Consider the following 26,043-nt stretch of genomic DNA (forward strand, 5'->3'; position numbering starts at 1 on the left):
TGGCAACTATTGGGTGCAATGCCTAGAAGAGAAGCAGAGATGATCATTTGCCAAGAATTTTGATGTAAAAATTTTTTGGTCAGAAGTGCTATTGTTGGCATGTCAGAATGTGAAAGCTTTATTATGCTACTGCACTTTCAGCACACAAACGAGTTGAAGTATAAAGAAAGAGTCCTGGGTAAGAGGCTGAAACCAGTGGATGTATCTGTTTATATTCCATACCCCTTACCACTACCCACTACAACATGCAGTAATGAACTACTTACGTGGTACAGAACTTCCTCTTCAAACTGCCACAGCCCACACTGCAGAAGAAAACCTTGCTAGGAATTCTGATGGAAGTCGTGTTTAGTGTCACATTGTGGCGGACAAATCTTTAAATCAAAATCTGTGATTTAATTTCACAGAATAGATTCAGACTTGTTCTGGATAGCAGAGTGCCACTTCTAGTGGCATACATGATAAAACTGGCAGCAACGCGAAAACTCAGTTGGATTCTTCTGCCATAATAGTTATGATGGTCCTATAAATCTTCATGTTAGTCCCATGCTGCTGTTTACAAATAATAACAAAGAAAGGAAACATACACTCCTGGAAATTGAAATAAGAACACCGTGAATTCATTGTCCCAGGAAGGGGAAACTTTATTGACACATTCCTGGGGTCAGATACATCACATGATCACACTGACAGAACCACAGGCACATAGACACAGGCAACAGAGCATACACAATGTCGGCACTAGTACAGTGTATATCCACCTTTCGCAGCAATGCAGGCTGCTATTCTCCCATGGAGACGATCGTAGAGATGCTGGATGTAGTCCTGTGGAACGGCTTGCCATGCCATTTCCACCTGGCGCCTCAGTTGGACCAGCGTTCGTGCTGGACGTGCAGACCGCGTGAGACGACGCTTCATCCAGTCCCAAACATGCTCAATGGGGGACAGATCCGGAGATCTTGCTGGCCAGGGTAGTTGACTTACACCTTCTAGAGCACGTTGGGTGGCACGGGATACATGCGGATGTGCATTGTCCTGTTGCAACAGCAAGTTCCCTTGCCGGTCTAGGAATGGTAGAACGATGGGTTCGATGACGGTTTGGATGTACCGTGCACTATTCAGTGTCCCCTCGACGATCACCAGTGGTGTACGGCCAGTGTAGGAGATCGCTCCCCACACCATGATGCCGGGTGTTGGCCCTGTGTGCCTCGGTCGTATGCAGTCCTGATTGTGGCGCTCACCTGCACGGCGCCAAACACGCATACGACCATCATTGGCACCAAGGCAGAAGCGACTCTCATCGCTGAAGACGACACGTCTCCATTCGTCCCTCCATTCACGCCTGTCGCGACACCACTGGAGGCGGGCTGCACGATGTTGGGGCGTGAGCGGAAGACGGCCTAACGGTGTGCGGGACCGTAGCCCAGCTTCATGCAGACGGTTGCGAATGGTCCTCGCCGATACCCCAGGAGCAACAGTGTCCCTAATTTGCTGGGAAGTGGCGGTGCGGTCCCCTACGGCACTGCGTAGGATCCTACGGTCTTGGCGTGCATCCGTGCGTCGCTGCGGTCCGGTCCCAGGTCGACGGGCACGTCCACCTTCCGCCGACCACTGGCGACAACATCGATGTACTGTGGAGACCTCACGCCCCACGTGTTGAGCAATTCGGCGGTACGTCCACCCGGCCTCCCGCATGCCCACTATACGCCCTCGCTCAAAGTCCGTCAACTGCACATACGGTTCACGTCCACGCTGTCGCGGCATGCTACCAGTGTTAAAGACTGCGATGGAGCTCCGTATGCCACGGCAAACTGGCTGACACTGACGGCGGCGGTGCACAAATGCTGCGCAGCTAGCGCCATTCGACGGCCAACACCGCGGTTCCTGGTGTGTCCGCTGTGCCGTGCGTGTGATCATTGCAGTACAGCCCTCTCGCAGTGTCCGGAGCAAGTATGGTGGGTCTGACACACCGGTGTCAGTGTGTTCTTTTTTCCATTTCCAGGAGTGTATCTGCAATGAAATAGCACAGGAAACTATCGAATTTACCTGAGTGTAACATGACCCTGAATAACATGACCCCCCACTTTTTTAAAGAGGCTCCTTGCGAAGAAATTACGTTTTAACATATTCTGACTAATCAAAATTACAAACTTTTATTGACGTAAGGTACTTAACTAAAAAGCTACCATTACACTCAGCCCCGGATTACGATATTTCTGAAGTGCCTCCCCCCCCACCCCCCGCCCCTCCCTTTCCCCTCGTGCGTTTGAGATGAGATGTCACAATTTTCAAAAAAATCGATTTTTCAAAAATATGTTCCTTTCATAGTACACATCTTACTGAAGAGTTTGATGTAAACAACATCTATGTTCAAGGAAATGTGAGTCATGTGATTCGGCCTCAAGTGTGCCAAGGTGCAGTACCATGCCTCTTCACACAGCATTCTTCTATCGCACATCATTGTATTTTGGTCTGTGGAATTTAAACGTGTATATTTTGTAATGGAAACCATCAAACCTATATTCAGGACAGTGTAAATTAAAATGTCCTGTGATGCCTCTCCTGCTCCCAGTCACCTGGTTTGACATCCTACTCCCCCCCCCCCTTTTTTTTTTACGGACCTCACAATTAATATCGGGTGGGATTATTTGTGACCGGTATAATAAGAACTCTTCAGAAAATTTGCACTCTTTATTTCCTGTTAGCGAATGACTTTCTCTTTTGGTGCGGCATAAAATTAAATATAGGAAACATAAAAACCAGTAAAGACAAGAGACAAGCAAGACAGTACACGTTTCTTCAATCCTTAGGTCCCAGCATTTTTTTCTCTCTAATCTGGCTACAGATTTTCACGGTGTGCTTCCCTTTCGCCAAACGTTTTGCCACAAGAAAAATCAAAATGAAGTTGTCTAATACTGAAAAAGCTGTTAGTACGAGTAATACTGAAGACTGGTGTGATTTCTCGGTTTGATTACATCTACTTTGTCACCGTCTGCTAGATAAAACGAAATAGACCTTTCTAATATTGCAGCAGTTGTAACACACGCCAAATAAACGAGACTGTTTTGGCACAAATGACCATTTTTATCTCTCTCATCTACATAAATAACACGACAGAATATAATTCACCAATATCAACTGCCTGTTAGGCCTTCGACGAGCGAAAAGTTTTATGTTAGGAAACAGTTTCACAATTCATTCATATGTTGCTGTTTGTCAAGCACGAGATCGAAAAGCAGTAGTATCAGTAAGAAGTTTTTACACAAATTTGGAATCGTCATATTCTTCCATATAATTTGTGTGACGTCCCTTTTCTTCTCCTTCCACGTTCTAACAAACAATCTCATCAGTACTAGTTCTGTGGCTATTCCTGTCACTCTCAAAGCTTATTCTCCAGTTAACTTCACTAACCTTGCTAGAATCTCCAGTTTAGTTATCCCGTGTTTATTCTTCGATTATGCGTAATTATGCGTTTGTACAACGCGTTTTCCCCGCTATATCGAGAACAGAACTTATGCACTCATCCAAAAATCAACTTACGATTCGTTCAGAAATCAACTTAGCATGTGTTCAAAACTGTTCAAAAACCAACACGGATGCGTTTCAAAACCGTACGAATAATCGATAGACCAATGAGAGCTGAATACTATGCGCTTTGTGAAACAAGGTTTTTTTCTTCAACAATATGAATTTGGCGACCCTTAAATTGCCGGCCGGGGCACATACCCCGGTTTGCCGCCCCCTCCCCTCCCCTCTAGATGTGGGCCTCATTACACCTACTCTAAACTCATGCCATTTATTATTTGTCTACATTTTGATAATACAATGAGAAATAAAATAAACAAAACAAATTGTTCACATTAATTTTTATTTTCACTGCCTCTTTTGCTTAGCTTGTCGTCTGTGGTACCCCTATTTTTAATCATAATCGTCATCATCCTAACAGGGCTGCTGTAAAAAACTTATCAGTACCTTCTTTGTCGCAAATATTTGGTTGTTTCTTCCGAAAATTTGCGATCTTTATTTCTACTGTACTGACGTAAGAATGTTACAATCACTTCCTTTACATGTACTGTTTGCCAGGTGTAATATATAACAGGGCTAGCACATCCGCTTCGGACCTTAACATGTAAACACGACAGCGAAAAACGGTTTCCGAAATTTGATTTTCGTCTTTCGGAAGATGTGTCGCATGTAAACGTAATGAGTCTTTCGCTAAAAAACATACGGTATCGTCTGCCCGCCGCTCTCTCATTGGCCGTGTAAAAACAGCAGCAGACACAGGCGCAATCGTGTATTCTCATGGTGAGCGTCGGCAACATTGCTACACGAAACACGGTAAGAACGCCACTGACGCGTCTAGACTTCTAGCATCTCCTGAAGAAATGTATGCTGTTGTTGAGTATCTGTCCAATTTTAAAGTCAGGTCTATTCCGACTACAAATGGATTCAGGCAAACTGCAGTTTACACAGGGTGGTCGTTCACAAACAGCCTCAGTTTGCAGTATGGATTCCCATGCTTGGCAGTAAGACGAAATTTGCTGCCCGCTCGCCACTCGCTTCCCCACATTCATCATAGTTCTCAGCGAAGCTTGGGACACAGTTCGTACTTCAAGCCTTCCGCAGCGCTTAGTTTCAGCAAAGTGAAAAACGGACGGCTGTTTCTTCTAGAGTGGAAGTCATACGTAACTGCAGCAACTAATACATGAATAAAAGATCGCAGTCACGATTCAATCCAATTCTCGAACTTCCACTCGTCCCGCGATCTAGTGCCGTCTGTTGGTACTATCTCCACAACAGGTGTTTCCGCTATAATTTATCCTTGCGGTAACAGCTGCAGTCAGTTTAATGTGATTTGTTTCGTTTGTTAGACATTTGACTCTAGATTAGTATTCTTTCTCAATTCATCTGAATATCACCATAGTGTTCAAAAGCTGATTAAAAGCTGGGAACGTTTTCCAATGGTATTTTAATACGTGAACAGTTACCGAATTTTCATTTGCAACGGACTTGGTAAGTCATTAGCTTTTCATAAACAAATAAAATACTATGATTCTTCAGTTTCTCCCGGCGTAGTTGTGGCTCGAACAGTCCACGGGTATACTGCCGGTTCAAAGTGTCCAACGGGCACAATATTTCGGCGATCAGACATGTCGCCATCGTCAGGTGCGCTGACGAACTGAGCTCCTGAGGGCGGGCTCAGCAAGAAGTACGAACGGCGACCAGGGCGGACGCAGCAAGCACATCGACGCTGCGACAGATTCCGACGCCCACGTCTTCGCGACCGCCGGCGCGCGGGCGCGGACGGCGAAGAGAGCGACCGGCAGGGGGGCCGGGATTTAAATCGGCCGGCCTCCCTCAGGAGCTCAGTTCGTCAGCGCACCTGACGATGTCGACATATCGCCGGAATATTGTGCCCATTGCACACTATGAACCGGCGGTATACCCGTGGACTGTTCGAGCAAAACAAAATACTGACTTGGTTCGGAAACGTGAATGGTTCTCGAAGGACAATATTTTCGTCTTTTAATGTCAGCTTTATTTAAAAAGCAGCATAGATGTATGTACGCGGTTTCATACATGTCTGAGAACTTGTATTGCGAACCTATTCAGATACAACAAAATTATGCGAGTTGATAGAATTTTAATGCTATTCCCTCCTTTCTTTTGCAAAATTGTCGCTGTTTTAAGTACAGCATCAGATTGTAGTAGTGCCTAGTTCATTGTTTCTTACGTAACTATCCGTTGGAGTAGCGCCGCGAATCAAATGTCACATGATTGATAGAGCAGGATCGATACTGCATCAAGCGCTTCTGCGATCGGGAAAGTGCGAGCCCATTCGGATTGGAAGTAGTGCATGCTAAGTTGTATACTTCAGAACTCTTCAAAATAAATTTGTACGAAATGTAAATAGCCAAAGCTTCATCAGCAAATGTAAGACGACCCTATATTAATCTGTTAAATACTGTACAGTTTAATCTGGGAATATAAGACGATCCCGTATTTTTCGAATGACGAATTTGGGAAAAAAACCTCGTCCTTGTAATCGGGTAAAAACGGTATTTCAATTGGCTGCTTAATTTCCTCGTACTGAAGTAGACCATCACTGTGGAGTACACTTATAAAACAGATGTTATCCTCCTATGGTAGCAGTATTCTGCTGCGCTGACTGACATTTCAACCGAGTAAGTTAGGTCTGAAAGTGTAATAATAGCAAATGACAATACATGATTCCATGTCAGGTACTTCAACTTCACTCTGAGTCTAACCACTTCATTCTTGAGGAATCCCTCACTATCTATCTATTGCTTGCACCTTGCCCCGCAGTTACACAGGGTCGGCCATGGTTAACCAGATTTGGCATGTTAATTTTAAAAGGTGGCCGGATGCCCTTCCTGCCGCCACCCCGTATCCCCCAGGACGGAATTAGTGTACCCCAGCTGTCTGCGTCTAGTGTAAATCGTGAAATAGTGTGAATGTGTTTCAAATGTCTGTAAGTCGTGTAACTGAGGCGGGACGTGGGGACCAGCCTGGTATTCACCTAGTAGGATGTGGAAAACCGCCTAAAAACCACATCCAGGCTGGCCGGCACACCGGCCGTCGTCGTTAATCCGCCGGACAGATTCGATCCGGGGCCAGCGCGCCTACCCGAGTCCAGGAAGCAGCGCGTTAGCGCTCTCGGCTATCCTGGCGGTTTGTTGAATCCCTCACTATCAACAGGTTATTCACAGCTGCTTGAGGAATCCCTCACTATCAACAGGTTATTCACAGCTGCATTATTACTCTTTTGAGGACGGGAGTTTGATGGCATAAGAGGAGTGGCATAATATGGTATTCCTGAGTGCACTGCAAGGTGATGCATAAGGAGATTTCAGCAGGAATGTAAGAACTAGACACTGGAATGTTACAATACTGGGCGATGAACTTGTCAAAATGTCATGGAAAATTCATTTGCAAATGCAATGCAGTTGTAACATATTATTGCATTTCTCTGATTGTTGGGCTTTGACCTCTGGAGACTGTACCTCAAAGCAAACATGTAGTCACCAAGTTAAAACTATGATGAACATTGATTCTACATGATTAGGGTGTACTGAAACACTGTGATATTTTCCAATGATTTAATATCTTCCTCAGTGAACAATGGCCTAGTACATAAGCCGTTTTTAATCAAACTAGATCGAAAAGTTATCTTGCAGTGGTCATGTGTCTATGGCAGTTTCGAGCTGGATGTGTTCCTTTTGACTTGGAGTGTTTCACAGAATAGGTGATCACCTAAATGCAGTCCCATATAATGAGTAATGTTATGATCCCATTACTGAGACAATAGTATGTTGAGGGCTTAATATATTTTGAGCAGGATCAGTCCTTAATTGGCATGTCAGTCATGATGTAGCAGAGGTTTGAAGAATAGAGTGAGATTCCCCATCTTGACAAGCCTCCTTCTGCATCAGACCTCAGTTCTATTGAAAACGTATGGGCAGGCCAATGCACCATTTGAGAAAACTGACTCGACTCTGATCCACGAACCAATGACGACCTTTGGAATGATGCCTTACCTGCCAGGGAGAAGGCAGCACAAAATGAGAGGTATGTTACTTGCCTCTTATACACCCTTTCTCACAGAATGTAGATCATTTAAGTCAGAGGCCTTTTGATGAAGTATTCAGTGGTAAAGAAATCAGGTGTCATGCACTTTTGAGTAACAAAAATATGTTATCAAAAATGGTGAACTGTCTGTTCCGTTAACTTTTTTTCTTTATTTCTAGAGATTAAATACATTGACACATTATTACAATGGGCAGAGACAAATGGATTATAAGAGAAACCTGGTCTGGCTGTGTCCCAAGAATCCATGATGATCTTCAGTATGTCACCTAATGTGCCTGGGAAGAGGTGGCAGCAAATTATGGATTTGTTACTCACCTAACAGAATGCAAATGGTCACTAAAATTGGAGGCCTTTCTTTGAGGTGTTAAGTAGTAAAGAAACCACTTGTGGTGTTCTTCTGAGGATTGAAAATAACATATCAAGAATGATGAATTGTCCATTCTGCTATTTACTTTTCCCACATTTTAAACAAATTACCACAATAACACAAAGAAATTTACCATAAGCGAGATTTGAAACTTACCCGACATCACAAGTCAGCTTTCCAACCTGTTGATAGGGCCATCAAGCTACAAAAACACGTTAGACCAACCACTGCAACATTCAGCTGTTTCTCGATGCTGTTCTGATCTCATAACTTTAACAGCATTTTGTAAGTCTGGAATTTTATGAATGACGTGGAATAGTTTCCTTGTGCATTTTGAGAGGTGCTTTTCTGTGCACCTGACTAAGCAAACTTTCACTGAAATCCACCCTGTGGTTAAGACAGCAGTGTGCAGTGGTAGGCTAAAGGCTGGGTGCAGTGTCAAAATCTGGTGTAGCTTTAAAATCTTTTGAATGTTCATTGTCTATCAAAACGGTGAATGTTTTTTGCCTTGATATGTGTTCATATGTATGAGAGAAGCCTGTCTTCTTTTTTCTTTGGTTTCTGTTAAATGACTCTTTTTGGCTAACAGCTGTTTATGCCAATGGGAATAATGCTCAGTTTTTACTACTGCTAAGGAAAACATCCTTGTGCTAGTGTGCGGTGGTAGGCTACAGGTTGGGTGCAGTGTCAAAATCAGGTGTAGCTTTAAAATCTTTTGAATGTTCATTGTCTATCAAACTGGTGAATGTTTATTTCCTTGATATGTGTTCATATGTATGAGAGGAGCCTGTCTTCTTTTTTCTTTGGTTTCTGCAAAATGACTCTTTTTGGCTAACAGCTGTTTATGCTGATGGGAATAATGCTCGGTTTTTACTACTGCTAAGGAAAACATCCTTGTGCTTGTCGTAAACTTTTGATACTTAACTTTCAACTGTGCACTGTAATATTAGCTGTAATAAAAAATGTGATTTTTGAAGCTTAACAAAAATATGTTTCTGCGGGAAACTTTATGAACTGTAATGTAGATATGCAAAGAGAGATGAAGCTGTACTGCACCTCAGACAGATTTTTCACGTGTTTTTAACAACTATGACATTCTAAGTAACCATGGCAGGGAGTTGACTTTAAGAAATGTTGCTATAATAGTGATTTGAAACAACATTTTTGGTAAAAAAAGTAATCATATAGAATTGGTGGGTGGGAGACCATGAGGGGCAGATTCAGCTTCCTAAGGTTACCATCTGAAGATAAATTTTGGATTAACATAAGGTACTATTTCTTGTGTGGAACACCCTGTTGATGCCAGAGGAGGTGGAGATCAGCCACTAAACTAGAGATTCCAAGTACAGCTGCTCAGTTGTCCTTTGTTTTGTCTTAGTTGCTGTTGGTGCATGATTCCTGCTTTCACTAGAAGATGGGGAACAAGCACTTTTTTTTTAAGTCCTAGTTTCTGATCACTTCTGATGACAGTTTTGAAATAATTCACATTCTTGGATGTTGTCTTTCCCCTTAGCTAAAACAAGAAGCTGAGTAAAGCCATTCAAAACAGTTTTACTTCTACTGATACATTTCAGAACTACTGTGGAAGATTTGCAACTATAGATTAAATAAAAGAAAATTTACAGACGTCACTTCATGCAATCCAGTGAGAGGCATTCCAAGACTGCTTCTGGAGGTGGAAATGGTGTTGGAGTGGTGTGTCAATTTTGGAGGAGAGTATTTTGAAGGAGACCATGCACAATAAGTAATAGGTGAGCGCAGAAGTAGCTGACTTCATAAGTAGCTGATAAGCTTCCTCTTAACCCACATTACTTAGCAATTATTTGTGTGAAGAGGCCTCACTGTGCTGCAACAACTTACAAAATTAAACCGTTTCAGTACAGGAACAGCAAATGGCAGGCACTAACACTTCTGTGATACAAAGTGTAGAAACGTGAAGGGCTACAGAAATAAGCATACACAGTAGGAACGAAAAATTAAAAAATAACTGAACTGACTTATTCAGGTGAACTGATGAATAACTTGGAAAGAAACCAACGAGATATGACTATGAATGCTGTATTACAGTTAAGGTTTCAGTCTCCATAATCTTGTAACTAATGGGGAAAGGCTGAATGTACACAATTTCTGTGTGAAGCTGCATGCCTTAATAAATATATGTATGCACGGTGATTCAAAAAAATCTTGAGAAACTGACATGGCACATAGAGCATCCAACAAGAATCAGTAATCACTTAGGAATCAGGGGTCGTGAAGGCCACCTGGGGCTACTAAATGGCATTGCAGTTATTTAGGCATGTCCATTATGATTATCCGGTCTGTTATGCCATGATCGGTTGATGGATTTTGTCTCAATTCCCAACGTTTCATCCCTGTCTGCGGGAGACATCTTCAAGGGGGTCTGGAGCTCGATGGAAGGTCCAACACACCCGCTGGCTCGCTACTAACTGCCGCTAAATTCCGTGTCCGCGTGCTCCCGTGTTAGCGGACAGAGCTAGAAATATTTGTGAACCTGAGTTGCTCGACGCGGAGATGGAACATCTCCACAATGCACTAATGAAGAATGGATATTTGTTCGCGAAATAAAACGTGCGTTGAGACAGCCACGCAGAATTCATAGTGACGTACAGGCTATTGCAAAATCTAAGGTTTTCTTGCCGTTTGTTAAAAATGTAACGGAAAGAATAGAGAGGATCTTGACGAAGCGGAATATTACTGTAATTTACACGCCCACCGGGAAGATACAGGAATACCTTAAGCCTGCCAAGGATGCTCGCAAACCATTGGAAAAAGCTGGAGTGTATAGGATCCCATGCAGCTGTGGAGATGTTTGTGTGGGTACCACTAAGAGAACTATTTCAAAACCTTTGGAAGAGCACAAGAGCAATTGTAGAAGAGGAGAAACGGAACGATCAGATGTTGCGGAGCATGCTTTCCAGCCAGGGAACCACCATATTCGTTTCGAGGAGACGCAAGTACTAGCTGCCACAAGCAGATATTACGAAAGGCTCTACAGGGAGGGAATCGAAATTGCCAAAGACCCTAATAATTTCAATCGAAAGGAGGAGGGCGTGAAATTAAACGGTATATGGATGCCGGTGTTAAAGAAGATGTGTACCACCCGTCCACTACCGGGTGATGGCAATGGCGATCGACGGCAGCGGACAGTGGTCAATTGCACTGACATTTTTAAAACACGTGACATGACGCCGCGGCGCGGGAGTGCGCGGACACAGAATTTAGCGGCAGTCAGTAGCGAGCCAGCAGGTATGTTGGGCCTTCCAACTACTACAGACCCCCTTGAAGATGTCTCCCGCAGACAGGGACGAAACATTGGGAATAGAGACAAAATTCATCAACCGACCATGGCATAACAGCCCAGATAATTATAATGGACATGACATTTCCGGCCGTGAAAGTCTACATTTTAGTTATTTAGGCACTTACTACAAATGGACGCACACAACAGAAGATGCTCAAAGTTTTGCCCAGATGCACCGAGACACACCTGACATTGATGCTGTATTGAACAGTGCAACCTCTAAAAGATACCTGGTATATCTTGAAGACATCCTACTGTCACAACAATCCTGCCCACTAGGTCCTTCGGTGATGTAACAGGTGTTTCATACATGAGGCCCTTTAGATACTCCCACAGGATAAAATCAATTGGAGACGGATCGGGTGATCATGCTGGTCATGAATGCCCACCATGACCAATCCAGTGGATGGGAAAGGATGTATGCAGATATGCCCTCACTTGTCTGCTGAAGTGCGCAGGGGCTCTGTTGCGCTGAAATTGAATATGGCGATGAATAGGAATGGGGTCATCATTCAGCACATCTGGCAGAAGCTCTCACAGGAATACGAGATAAGTGTGGCCAATCAATTCAGTCCGGGAGACTGTACAGCTCAATTTAAAAGTGTCCAACAATGCCAGCCCACATGTAAAATATAAATTTGCATTGTGAGGCATGCATACATGTAGCATGTTGATTCACATCTGTCCATGTATGCAGATTGTGAACATTCATCACACCCTTGAGTGAGAACACAGTCTCATCGAAGAGGACACTCGCTGTGAAGCTTTGGTCTGTAGTGGATTCCTGTAGAAACCACCATGCAAATCCCATGTGCTTATTGTAGTTTCCTGGTCGCATTGCCTGGACACGTCGGCAATGAAATGGATACAGTCCTTCATAACATTCAGTGTAGCAGATTGGAGGATACGAGCTGTGCAAGAAAATCTTGCTGATTAATTGCATTATGTTGATGGTGTACGCTGCACCATTTTGATTATGCTTTCTTCCGTCACAACTGCCCTTGTTGCTCATTGGCCACCAGTGTGTGGCTTGTGCACATGGAATGATCTGGTTTTGCACAAACAGTGATACAGGGTGGCGAATAATGTGTGGCATGGCAACTTTCTATTGAGATATTTTGCACAATACACTCGTATGGCTTCTCGTCCATTGCAGTTGGCCATTCCATAAATCAGATGCATCTCAGCTATTTTGAAGTATGTATAGCTACCCATCATACTCCCAGTGCTTCCACAGCATGAATGGTGACAGTCTCCGTGAGCTCCTCCCATGTTTGTATGACAATGCCCTCTTGCGCCCGTAGCGCCCTTTCGTGGCATTTGTGACCCACAGTTCCTATGTGATTACTGATCCTTGTTGTATGCCTGATGAGCCATTTCAGTTTGTAAACATTTGTTTTGAATCATCCTGTATAGCAGATTGGAGGATATGAGCTGAGCAATAAAATCTTGCTGATTAATTGTAAAATGGTTCAAATGGCTCTGAGCGCTATGGGACTTAACTGCTGTGGTCATCAGTCCCCTAGAACTTAGAACTACTTAAACCTAACTAACCTAAGGACATCAGACACATCCATGCCCGGGACAGGATTCGAACCTGCGACCATAGCGATTGCGCGGTTCCAGACTGCAGCGCCTAGAACCGCTCGGCCACTCTGGCCGGCGATTAATTGTATTATGTACCTATATCGTATGGACTTTCTCTGTTTGAGCAATAGTAGTTTAACATGTGGTAGCAAAGACATGAAGTCTTATCATATCAATGGCAAGTTAAATGTATCTGCATGTGGGAGGGGGAGTGAAAGATGCATTAAGGATCACTAAGTTTAAAATAATAACATGCATATTGCTGGGTGTCCTAACATTCTTGTGTGTGTGTGGGATAAATGATCGATCAATCAAGTTTTATATATGAAACTTCCTGGCAGATTAAAACTGTGTGCCCGACCGAGACTCGAACTCGGGACCTTTGCCTTTCGCGGGCAAGTGCTCTACCATCTGAGGTACCGAAGCACGACTCACGCCCGGTCCTCACTGCTTTACTTCTGCCAGTATCTCGTCTCCTACCTTCCAAACTTTACAGAAGCTCTCCTGCGAACCATGCAGAACTAGCACTCCTGAAAGAAAGGATACTGTGAAGACATGGGTTAGCCATAACCTGGTAAGTTTTATATATGTTCTGTGAAAGTGTTGGTTGCACTGCATAGTTTCTAAAAGTTTAGGTGTCGGAACACACCTTTCATTAGGGAGCCATGTAGGCGCAGACAGACATACAGACAGACTTAGGGGTCAAACATATAGCACAGTTCCATTTTGCATTCTTGTTGCTCACCCATTGTCACATCCACTGGTGCTACACAGCCGGTCAATTATAGTGATGTGATTTAACACATATGGACTATTTTAAATCTCCAGTGCTGACTTACTCTGCTGTGATAATAATAATAATAATAATAATAATAATAATAATAATTATTATTATTATTATTATTATTATTCCAGAATGAGATTTTCACTCTGCAGCGGAGTGTGCGCTGATATGAAACTTTCCTGGCAGATTAAAACTGTGTGCCCGACCGAGACTCGAACTCGGGACCTTTGCCTTTCGCGGGCAAGTGCTCTTATTATTATAAGCATTCCTTGGAAGGGGTCGGAATGCCATTCTGACGAAATTTAGCCCTGGTTGGTTGTTCTCTGTCTAATTTATTGTTCACTTCATTTTACACTCCTAGTGAGAATTTCTATAAAAAGTAATTATCATAATATGAGGCCATTAATTTCTCCTGCGTAATTGGTTACCCTGATACAAGAGTAGTTCCATTGTGGGCAAGTATTTTCCATGTTCCATGTAACACAATTTTGTCATTGATTACAAGCATAATCTGTTACACGCCACTGGCAGTGACATCCAAACACCTCCAGCAAGAGAGTGAGGTTTTGGAGCTCTCGTCATCTGTACAACAATCAATGACTGTAGTGCCATGAATAAATCTGACTTCAGATCAAATTCTGTCATCTATGCTGGGTGTCCCCACTTTGCCAGGAAGTGACATCAAACCAGACATAAAAAAGGTTACCAGTTCCAGTGGTCTCATCTGCAATGCGATAACACACGTTACAGACTTTCTGCCTGCCGGCTCATGTGGCTCAATTTTGGGAGAATGTCATTTGCACATCAGCAGATCACTGAAAACATGAGCAGTTTACGTTGGCAAACAGCAACCGTGAGCAGTGAGTGACTACTTTAGTTTTGGACATTATTTTGCGCCCACCACACCAAGTCTATCTTGCTCTTAAAACAGCTTTAACTGCTTGTGAAAAGCTTAGACAAGTGCCGTCCCATGAAAAAGTGGTGACAGAAACCCATTGGAGTTAGGGAGATATTTACATGCTATGTTCACAGGTGCAGTTACCTTTCATAGTGCACAGAAGCAACCTCTACATAAGCTACTGAAAGTTCCAGATAGGGTGCATGCAATGCTAGATTTGACTGCTGTGGCTGCCAATTTTTCAGCTGAATACAACCATAACCGTCAAGCTCATCTGAAGACATGATATCTCACTGTACAAATACCTCATACTGACCTTCACTGAGCATAGCTGAAGAACTCCGAAGTGTACATGCAATGGTTGTAATGATGGCCAACAAGTTTCAGGCATTACAGTTATGGACTATCTGTAATAAAAATTCATATTCACAATGTTCTTCTGTCCCTCAGACTCAAGGCTGCAGCCACTTTCAAGCTATTTCTCTTAACATCTGCTGGTATCATAGACATTTTGGATCTCAAGCTGCAAATTGCACAAAGCTGTGTGACTGCCTAAATAGGATGGGTGCCTGGATTATATGCAACAGATTGCAACACCTACAAACAGCACCACCAACAAAAGGAGTGTCACCTCACAACTATTCATAGATGGATACACAGTAGCAAATATTCCATCACAGCAGTACAGCACCTGCTCAGATGACTCAATCACTACTACCTCTGGCTCATACTATAGTTGTTACATATGTCTGACAAAATTTCTGGTTTGGTTTTCTTGATTGACACCAGCTCAGAGGGAACATGCTCCTTGCCTCATGCACACTGATGTAAAGTATGCTGAGCTTTTACATTTAACGGCTGTAAACAGCTCTATTATCTGCACTCAGGGCTGCAAAAATCTGACCATCGATATAGGTTTTGCTTACCATTTCAAATGGTCACTGACATCGTTCAGCCTATTCGCTTACCATTTCAAATGGTCACTGACATCATTCAGCCTATCTTAGGTGCTTATTTTCTTTCACATCTTGCAGCTTGCTATGTTCTTGATGGTTCAAATGGCTCTGAGCACTATGGGACTCAACTGCTGTGGTCATAAGTCCCTAGAACTTAGAACTACTTAAACCTAACTAACCTAAGGACATCACACACATCCATGCCCGAGGCAGGATTCGAACCTGCGACCGTAGCGGTCGTGCAGTTCCAGACTGTAGCGCCTTTAACCGCTCAGCCACTCCGGTGGTGGTGGTTAGTGTTTAACGTCCCGTCGACAACGAGGTCATTAGAGACGGAGCGCAAGCTCGGGTGAGGGAAGGATTGGGAAGGAAATCGGCCGTGCCCTTTCAAAGGAACCATCCCGGCATTTGCCTGAAACGATTTAGGGAAATCACGGAAAACCTAAATCAGGATGGCCGGAGACGGGATTGAACCGTCGTCCTCCCGAATGCGAGTCCAGTGTGCTACCCACTGCGCCACCTCGCTCGGTGGCCACTCCGGCCGGCTATGTTCTTGATGAACACATGTCTAATAAACATGGTCAACAGTCACACAGTGATTGGCACCAAAGGTCATTCTGCTGTTGGCAGGATAAGAAGATTCAATGATATAAATAAACAGTTCTTTCCGAATGCTAGCATTATGCATACCAAAGAATTTGTGTCAGTGCAGAGACTGACACAGTAGTGTGACATTAAGCACAATATTGTGCATCCCAGGCCCAGCTGCTTCACAATGTGTCCACGGGATCACATCAGAGCACCTAATACAGATGATACATTGTTCTGGCAGTCTGTGGGAATCTTCTCTACACCTGACCCATAAGAAGTATGGCTCATGGCATCCCTACATTGATTACCATGAACTGAATGCTACAACTGTCCTCGATAGATACCCCCATACCTGATATCCAAGAATTCACATGCTTTGGCACGTGCAAATGTTTTGACTGTTCTGCATTGCTTCAATCAGATTCCAGTTGCACCTAATGATAGATCAAAACCAGCGGTGATCCATTTTTCAATCTTTTTGAATTCAAAGTGAAGTATAACCTTCCTCTGCCATAGGGTCTTGATTAATGGTGTCAGCCAATTACCAAAGAAGTTATCTGTTTTATGTTACCTTCAGCCCCCCAATTACCAACATCTGAGACTTTTCTGGGCATGGTGAATTTCTATTCCTGTCATTTTCTGGCAACATCTTCCATTCAAGCACCTCTAATGAGTGCACTTTCTGGTTACAAGCCCAAGTACAAATGAGTACTCAAGTGGACTCGAGAAATGGACAAGGCCTTGTGTTATCTACAGGTAAGCTTCATGGAGGCAGTGCAGCTCGCCCACTCTGTACCACCTTTGTCACTGGCTATTGTAGACACCAGCCAAAGTGTAATTAGTGTCACTCTCCACCAAAAAGTCTACAACAATTGGCAGCCATTAAGCTTTTTTTTCCAAAAAAAAAAAAAAAAAAAAAATACAGCCAGGGCAAAGGAAATGGAAGCTTATGATAGAGAGCCGTTGGTGATATACATGAGCGAGATGCATTTTTGCCCTCAAATTGAAGCCCGGCTACTGACAATCCAGACAGACCACAAACCAATAGTGCCAGCCTTTCAAGACATCAGTGAAAAATTTTTCCCCTTGACAATTCACACACACTGAATTTGCCTGTGTCAAACCAATCGTGCCTGCCTTTCAATACTTCAGTGAAAAGTGTTCCCCCATGACAATTCACGCATGCTGAATTTATCATCAATTTACCATGGACATACATCATACTAAAGGCACAGAAAATGCAGTTGCTGTTCAGAGATTTCAGGATTGCAACTGGCCGTCGTACACTTCATTTCACAATATTTCAAGTGGACAGCTACCAGTCATCTTCAGGTGAGTCATCAAAGACTTACTCAAGTGGACTCAGTCTTCGATGGCTCTCCTGAAGATAATTGACAGGTATCCAGTTGAAATATCATGGAATAAAATTTACGATGACTGGCTGCAGTTGCTGACTATTTTTCTCAGATTTGCGATTTGGAAGATGCTTTAAACTTCAACAGTCTCACCATGGCTCAAGTGACAGATCAACAACAGAAAATTTTACGAAACACTCCTTCCATGGGACTGAGACTAATGCGCGTTGAGGGGCCAGGTAGCAGTTCTAAAACATGGAGTGATGTCTCACGCTGCTCTACATTTTGCCACAGTTTTGAAAACTGGCATACAACAGTATCTACAACCTGGCACATCCAGAGGCAAATGCCAGGATTAATTATCAACTGACCATTTCGAGTGGCCATCAATAATAGAATGTTTGGGCCTGGCCACACGCATGTCTTCAACGCCAGTACTGTTTGCAGGTATCGGACATTTCCCTGTGTTTCCAGCAATGTTCGGCCACACGTACAGATCGACCTCACTTGTCCTCTGCCTCCTTCAGAAGGTTACAAGTCCTACTCTCAGGAGTTATAAATAGCATGAGATGGGCAGAAGCTGTACAAGTCACAGACAATCCCACCAAGACAAAAGCAAAAATGTGCATCTTCATTTCTTCATGGCATATGGGTTAGCACACTTTGGCCATTCTCTCCACATTATAACAGACCATGGCCAGCAGCTTGAACCAAATTTTTTTAGCGAATTGTCTAAACTGTGTATGAAACTTCCTAGCAGATTAAAACTGTGCGCTGGACCGAGACTCGAACTCGGGACCTTTGCCTTTCATGGGCAAGTGCTCTACCAACTGAGCTACCCAAGCACTACTCACACCCCGTCCTCACAGCTTTACTTCGAGTCTCGGTCCGGCATACAGTTTTAATCTGCCAGGAAGTTTCATATCAGCGCACCCTCCGCTGCAGAGTGAAAATCTCATTCTGTCTAAACTGTGTAGTTTCCAATTTAAGTCTACATGCATACTCAAGCCATAGTAGTGTGTGTGGAGGAGGATATCATGCACTACTACTAGTGATTTCCTTTCCTGTTCCACTCACAAATAGAGCAAGAGAAAAATGACTGTCTGTATGCCTCCATCTGAGCTCTAATTTCTCATATCATATCTTTGTGGTCCTTCAGCAAAATATATGTTGGTGGCAGCCGAATAATTCTGCAATATGCTTCACTTCAAATTCTAGCTCTCTAAATTGTCTCAATTTTGTTCTTTGAAAAGAACACCCCCTTCCCTCCAGGGATTTCCATTTGAGTTCCTGAAGCATCTCCGCAATACTTGCATGTTGTTTGAACCTACCGGTAGCAAATCTAGCAGTCCAACCCAGAAATGCTTCGATGATTTCCTTTAATCTGACCTGGTGCAGATCTCAAATACTTCAGCAGTACTTACGGATAAGTTGCACCAGCATCCTATATGCAGTCTCTTTGTAGTGACTGTGTTAGCAGGACACTACTAATGCTGTATCCAAACATAGTGGGTGATATAACTTCGGACTCTTCAAGTCACTCACATATCTAGGAACCTATTCCATGTGCTTGTACCTTCATTAGTAATCTGCAGTGGGGCACCATGTCAGATGTTTTTTGGAAATCTAAAAATATGGAATATGACTGTTGCCCTACAGCCGCAGTTCACAGTATATCATGTGAGGAAAGGGCAGTTGAGTTTCAGACTAGAGACGCTTTCTAAAACTGTGCTCATTTGTGGGCATAAGCTTCTCAGTCTAAAGAAAATTTATTGTATTCAAACTCGGCATATGTTCAAGAATTCTGCAGCAAACCAATGTTAAGAATATGGTCTGTAATTTAGTGGGTCCATTTTACTTCTAAAATACAGAGTCATCTCTGCTTTTCTCCAGTCACTTGGGACTCTGTGCTGGACAAGAGATTTGCGATATATGCAAGCTAAGTAAGGAGTCAGAGACATAGAGTATCCTTTCTTAAACTGAATTGCAGTTCCAGCTGGATCTAGTGACTTATTTGTTTTCATCTCCTTCAGTTGTTTCTGTACACCAGAGATGCTTATTACACTGGTGTCCAAAAGTCAAGCAAAAAACGAAAATTTTGCAAGGTTGCATTTATTTTGCCACAAAACATATAAACAGGTGATAGTAAAGTAGAAACAATGTGAAGAGTACAGAATGTAAGGAACTGCAACATGTGTAATGGTGGACAAAAATATTCTTTGTTTTTTTTTCCAAGTTAACCTATTGGTACGTACATTCTGATAACTGATTAATGTGCTTAGTATGGGGTGTAACCATCGGTGGCAGCAACATAGGCCTGTCAACGACAGGACATGCAGTGAATGATGTCATCAATCTCATGTTGAGGCAGTAACACCCATTCTTCCTGCAGAGCTTCTAGCAACTCTTGGGGAGTGGTTGGTGGATGTTGACATGATGCAACCTGTCTCCGCAGTACATCCCAGACATGCTGTATGGGATTCAAATCATAAGAGCAAGCAGGCCATGCCTTGGGTGTAATATCACCCATTTCCAAGAAAACATCAACCACCCATGCTCTGTGAGATTGAGCATTGTTGTCCATCATTACAGAGTCTGGATCCACAGAACATCGAACAACCACACATGAAGCCCCAAGACCTTGACACGATACTTGACAGCACTTAAATCTTACCGATTCACTTGTACAGTTTCAAGAAGAAGTGTCTGAATGGTCAGCATAATCCCTGCCCACACCTTTAAGGAACCTTCTCGATATCGGTCTCTTTCCACAAAGTTTGGGACCTGAAATTGTGTTCCACGTTCCCTCCCGATGCGAATCCATCAAGAATCACTCTCCAGACCACATCTTCCTCATCTATGTTCGACCATCCATGTGGCATGTTAAAAACCCCACTCTAGATGTCCCCCTCTGATAAGATGTGTCAGATGTACACATACAGCAGGTCTCCAACAATAAAGGCCACTCTGCCGAAGCCTTCTGTACACCATTTGCCTCAATGCAATATGCCCAGTGGACGCTGGAAGGTCAGGCATCCATTGCCATGCAGTCCTAAGGCAATACTGTCATGCCATTATAGTCAAATAATGATCCTCTCTTTCTGATGTCTCACACGGCTGGCCATATCCTGGTTTTGGGATACAGTTTCGGTCTGTACAGTCACCACGTCTGGGAAACAGCAGAACGATTCTCATTAAACCATCAGGTCACATCAGTTTGCAACTATACTGCTTCCATTCTTACTATGGCTCTCCACTGCAGAATGTCTGGTAGGCATCTTCTCTACACCATACTGCACAGTCTGTGATTGTGTATATAGCAACTGTGGATGTGAGATTAACCAACAAATACTACCCCATCTGTTGGGTGCCCTGACCACATTGCTGGCGTGGTTGTCCTTTGACCGGAATGCCATCTCCCTTGCAGAACACGATCATTAGGACATCTGTTGACAGCTGGTACTATTACGCTATCACTTAAACACAGGGCAGGGATACAGCAGTTTGTTGCTTTTTATTTTGGACACCAGTGTACTATGTCACCCATATGGGAGACTGTTTGATGGTCAAATGATGATGTATTTCTACAAATCTTCCATGTGAATAATTTCATAATGCCATCACACTACAAGACATTAAAGACCAATTTCATGTGTCACCAAGAAAAGTGGACAGAAGCACATCCTTTAGTCCTTTTAGGACTACGGACAGTTTATAAATCCAACACAAGTACATAATTCGCTGAAATGAAATACTAGCAGCCACCGAAGATCCTCACACTTGCATCAGACCTGGAGAACTACCACTAGTGGTACAGCAAATTCAGAAACACGTTGCAAAGATCCGACAGCCACCTGCTCCATGTCACAGCAACCAACCAATTTTTGTATGTAAAGAATTAGCGCAATGCTCCCAGGTCCTGCTCCACACCAATTTAGTTCGAGCCCCACCCCAGTCCTCATACACTAGACCTTTTCAAGTGTAACAACATCGGGACCACATGTTAGACATTTTCCAAAATGGTGATTGGGACTATGTATCTATTGAGAGAGAGAAACCAGCATAGCAGTTTTGGGCAGCACACCTACAGACAGCCACGGTTAGACACTGACCTGGCAGGAGCATGCAGATCTCAGTTACACGGTCGAGGCCCAACTGCCCAACACCTCCATGCTTTCAACCACACCTATGTCTGCACCCGTGCTACGACCAACCATCCATTAAAGAGCCAGATGACAAGTTAGGTTTAAGTACACCTAAATTCCTGATGCTTTGCATTTTAGGGGGAAAGGGAAACTGTGTCAGAATAAATGATCAGTTAAGTTTTATAGATATGTTCTGTGACAGTATTGGTTGTTCTCTATCTGACTTATTGTTCGCCTTGTTTTACATTCCTAGTGAGTTTTTCAGTATAGAGTGATTACCATTACAAACAGACTCAACACTATAAACAATACACTTCATGTTTTGGCATTATTTCTCCTGAATCATAATGGTTCGCCAAATATTAATCTCCCAACACCTTACTGAAAATAAGTGACATCATGTAGTACCACAGAAAGCACAACACTGCAACAAGTAGAACTGTCAAAATACATTTACTGTTTTCTAAGTAAAGCTGTCATAAACTTGAAGTTGATTTGAACTCCACATTGCTTTGCTAACCATAGCCCTGTAAGAGGTGGTACGCTGCTGTGTTTTTCTGACATCTGAACTGGTTCACCCAGCCAGTAATAAGGGAACATACAGTTTAACATGGTTTCCAAACCGCACTGCAAAGTGGCAGTTTCCGCTTTTAAAAAAAAAAAGTCTGCTAGGTGTGAAAGAAGCAAAAAGATAAATGTCCTATGACTGACTGGGACTTGAAGCCAAGACTTTTGGATCTGTAGTCTGGCACATTACCATGGATCTGTAGTCTGGCACATTACCACTAAGCCACACTAACCTGTTAGTCCCAATACACTTCCCTGGGGCAAGCCTGGCATTACTTCCACCTGTTGGGGACTCTCCATCCTAGATAACATGCTGCATTCTCAAAGTAGTCACAAATTTTATTTGATGCCCCATACAATCACACGTTTCTTAAGTGCTGGTGTAGTACTGAGTCAAATGCCTGTTGGAACTCAAGAAATACTGCATCGACCTGACTGCTTCGATCCATGATTTTCAGAGTGTAGTGTCGGAAAAGAATGAATTGGGCTCCATTTGACCAATGTCTTCCCAATCCATAGTTGCTATAGAGGAGATCAGTCTTTTGGAGATACCTCTATGTTTGAGCTCATGCCAGTGAAACTGGTTGGTAGTTTTGTGGGCCATTTCTACTACCCTTCTTGTAGAGTGGTGTGACCTGTACTTTGTTTCAAAAACTCTTAAGTGTAGAATGTTGATAAGTTTGAGATGCGGGTGGAGTAATGGTAACTGTTGCATCTGGGACAACCCCTGCATTATTGTTTTCAGGAGTTCCATTTGAAAGATTCTGATCTACTGTTCTTAGGAGTTATAGCATCCACATAAAATATGACACCACCGGGGAACGAAATAGCTATCTTTGTACATGATGCATGCTAATCCCTCTTCTCCCCTCACCACTGATCTTCAAACACTTGCTTTCTATAGTGCATTTTCCACATAGTATTACTCTATGTTCCTTCCACCAAATGGGAAAAAAGAAGGCTCTCTAAAATTTTACCCAAGAAGCTTCACCCTCATCCCCTCCAATTTTGGAGACTTTTATGCACAAAACACATTATAGGGTGTTGCAGACATGTAACCTAAGGTGAAGCTGCTGAGGTAGTCAAAACTGTGGAATAATTATGTCTTGTGAACAGATATTGGAGCATCTGCTTCAGCACTACTATGGGTTTGCTTTCCTCCAATGATCTATTGTTTGGTGACCAACCCACGCAATCACTCTTCAATGAAAAATTGTCAAGGATATGCGTTTCAAAAGCCACTTGCCAATTTTGGTGCATCTGTCAGACAAAGTAATGCTTTATAAGATGAACTGGATGCTGTAGCCTATGTCTGAAAATTGAGACAGTGTCCAAAATTGGATAGCTCTCATTATAGGGTCATAAATGCATCCAGTACAAATTCTCCAGGCTAAATTTGGAACCAAGCTGTTCATTAGTTGATTGAAGTGTAGCACTCTGCAGTTGGAGGGGCAAGCACCTGTCAAGATGTAGGTCAACTATAAATGATGCCAATGATTTTTTTTTTGGGAGGTAATACATAATATTGGAGAGCTATAGTGCAGAATAGAAGTCTTCAGATGAAGCAGGCGTATTCCAGACAATATCAGATTTTACTTATGATACAGTCACTACTAATCACAATCCGTATCTCAGAATGATCAGCAAGTGGAGCAGTTGCGACGTCTATTCCACCAATGATGTAGCCCACAACTGCCTCTTCTCCATGTGTGATATGTGTTACAGAACTGTATTATCAGCACCCCAGCATTCTCTTGACAGGATTCACTACAGCATGTGTCACTACACATGGATAGCCAAACACAGTCCACAGTATTTTCTGTAGCTATGTCTCTTTGTAACTTTTGCATTTCTGTAAATGTGGAAAAGCAGTGTATACTTCACTGAAGAGAGAAAATTCATTCCAGCTCATGTGGTATATATAGATAAGACACATCTGAACTGTAAATTATCAGTATACTGTTATTCTGCTGGGGCACATTATACTGCAGTCGCTGGAACATGTGCACCAACAGATGAAAATACGCAATTAGTAACACAGATAATGAAATAACATTGCTAAAACAGAGCAACAGAAACCAAAATGTACATTAAAATGATAAAAAAGTGAAATGTACTTAAATCATGGTTCAAAAATGCAAAGAGCTTCAAAGTAGGAAACATTTCAAGCTTGATTAGTTACAACTATCCTTTGATAAAACTAAATATCCTTTATCAGTACCAACTAAGCATGAAATGAGAAATTAGGCAAAATGCTGTTCTGTTGGGGCACACGAGTCGTGTGTGAGAGTTGCGCTTGCGCGCGCGCTCTTGTGCATGTGTGTGGGCCATCTATTTTTGATGAAGACCTTACGCCAAAAGCTTTATTTATTTCTGACCGTCTTTTTGTTGTGCCTATCTGCGACTCAGCATCTCTGCTGTATGGTGAGCAGCAACTTTCCTTTTCATAATATTGTTCATTCCATCCTAGATTTCCATTGTTAGATTAGGGAAAAATTTAGATACCCCTTGTTACTTGTTCAAAGTGCAATACTGTGAACATCTATCCCTCCAGAAACCAAATTCAAACCTTGTAGGTCCATATCATTATAACACAACATCTTCTCTAAGATGTAACATGTAGTGTGATAATTACTTCCAACAGTTATCTTCACTTATACTTAATGCAATAGTTTTGAAATTACAGAAGAACCTATCTTGTGACTTTCGTAGTTGCCGATCCAACATCCTGATAAGTGCACACCACATTCACCACGTACCATAGGCTGTACAGGATCACACAAAAGCATTATAGTATTGAAGTGAACATTCTTTGTCTGCTCCTCATGATCTGTTAATAACACACTGACTGCCACGAGGCCAATGCTGGCCACAGCAGAGCCTCATGCCTGATGACACTGCCTGGGCCGGCCTGGTGGTGAAACCTCCATCGCTATATGTGAAGCAGTCAACATGTTAACTAAGGGCTTTCCAGATACTTGATGTCTTGTCATTGAGTCCTTTAATTTTGTTAACCATGATAGTGTATAGTGATAAGTGAGATCCTGAAAGTTCGTAGGATCTTTAAAACTCTTAACAGTGTGTGTCATACATTAAAAGTGTGCAGTCAGTTTTCTCATTAATATCTCAAACTGGTATCACTCCTTCATGGTTGGAAAATTATTCACAAATATGAAGCACTTCACCAGACTTATAACAAAGAATGCCACACTATTAACAGCAATGTCAAAACAGTCTCATTTAAGGACCATGATTCCCTACATAAAACAGCATTTCAAGAGGAAGATATCCCTCGATGACTCATTTATGGAGCTGTCTGAGGATATTGTTCTTCCAAGTAATATTGTAGAGATTTTCAGGATGAAAATAGGAACCATCTTGCATAAGGAGTCCTGCAACCAGAAGAGTTAGGGTATTTATGGTGAAATATGATGTGAATGCAAATTGAAAGCAAGTAAGAGGCTGCATAGATACAAAAAATTAAATAAGATGGCAGCTCACCAGACACACAAAATTATTTAAAGCTTTCAGGGAGAGTAGTAACATATATGTCTTCATGATTCAGGGAAGTTTCTTGTTCCCAGATTAAATTAAGAAAGGCAAGAATGTGTGTAAAATGCAACATTTATTAAAGTAGATATCTTCATACATACTGAGATATTTCAGCCTATTTACAAGTCATTCTTACATTCATAAACTGTATCACAATAAATACTTGAAGAAGAAGCAGTTATCAAAATAGGTCATAAATGGCACAGTTTCTCACATGGCAGTTCAGTTACAACTCTGCAATCACTCATGACTATTACAAAATTCTGTTCCTTACTTGCTGCCCATTCTAAAAGTGACAGCTTGGTTTT

The 26,043-nt window shown here is 42.6% G+C and overlaps 1 protein-coding gene and 1 non-coding gene across 3 annotated transcripts in view; both read right to left on the minus strand.

Annotated features, from left to right (window-relative positions):
- LOC126192560 (uncharacterized) overlaps positions 1-26,043 on the minus strand; it is a 136,607-nt gene that overhangs the window by 23,076 nt on the left and 87,488 nt on the right. Inside the window, exon 5 of one of the 2 annotated variants that reach the window (XR_007538481.1) lies at positions 25,475-25,575. The exons of the other annotated variant lie outside the window; for it this stretch is intronic. The gene's annotated coding sequence lies outside the window, so the exon portion shown is untranslated. Of the gene's footprint in view, positions 1-25,474; positions 25,576-26,043 lie in introns of those variants that run through there. 2 annotated transcript variants of the gene reach the window in all.
- Positions 18,242-18,316, minus strand: Trnas-uga (transfer RNA serine (anticodon UGA)). Its single transcript has one exon. It is a non-coding gene; the product is annotated as a tRNA-Ser (tRNA).

This window comes from Schistocerca nitens, chromosome 1 (genome assembly GCF_023898315.1).
Source record: "Schistocerca nitens isolate TAMUIC-IGC-003100 chromosome 1, iqSchNite1.1, whole genome shotgun sequence".
Taxonomy (NCBI): domain Eukaryota; kingdom Metazoa; phylum Arthropoda; class Insecta; order Orthoptera; family Acrididae; genus Schistocerca; species Schistocerca nitens.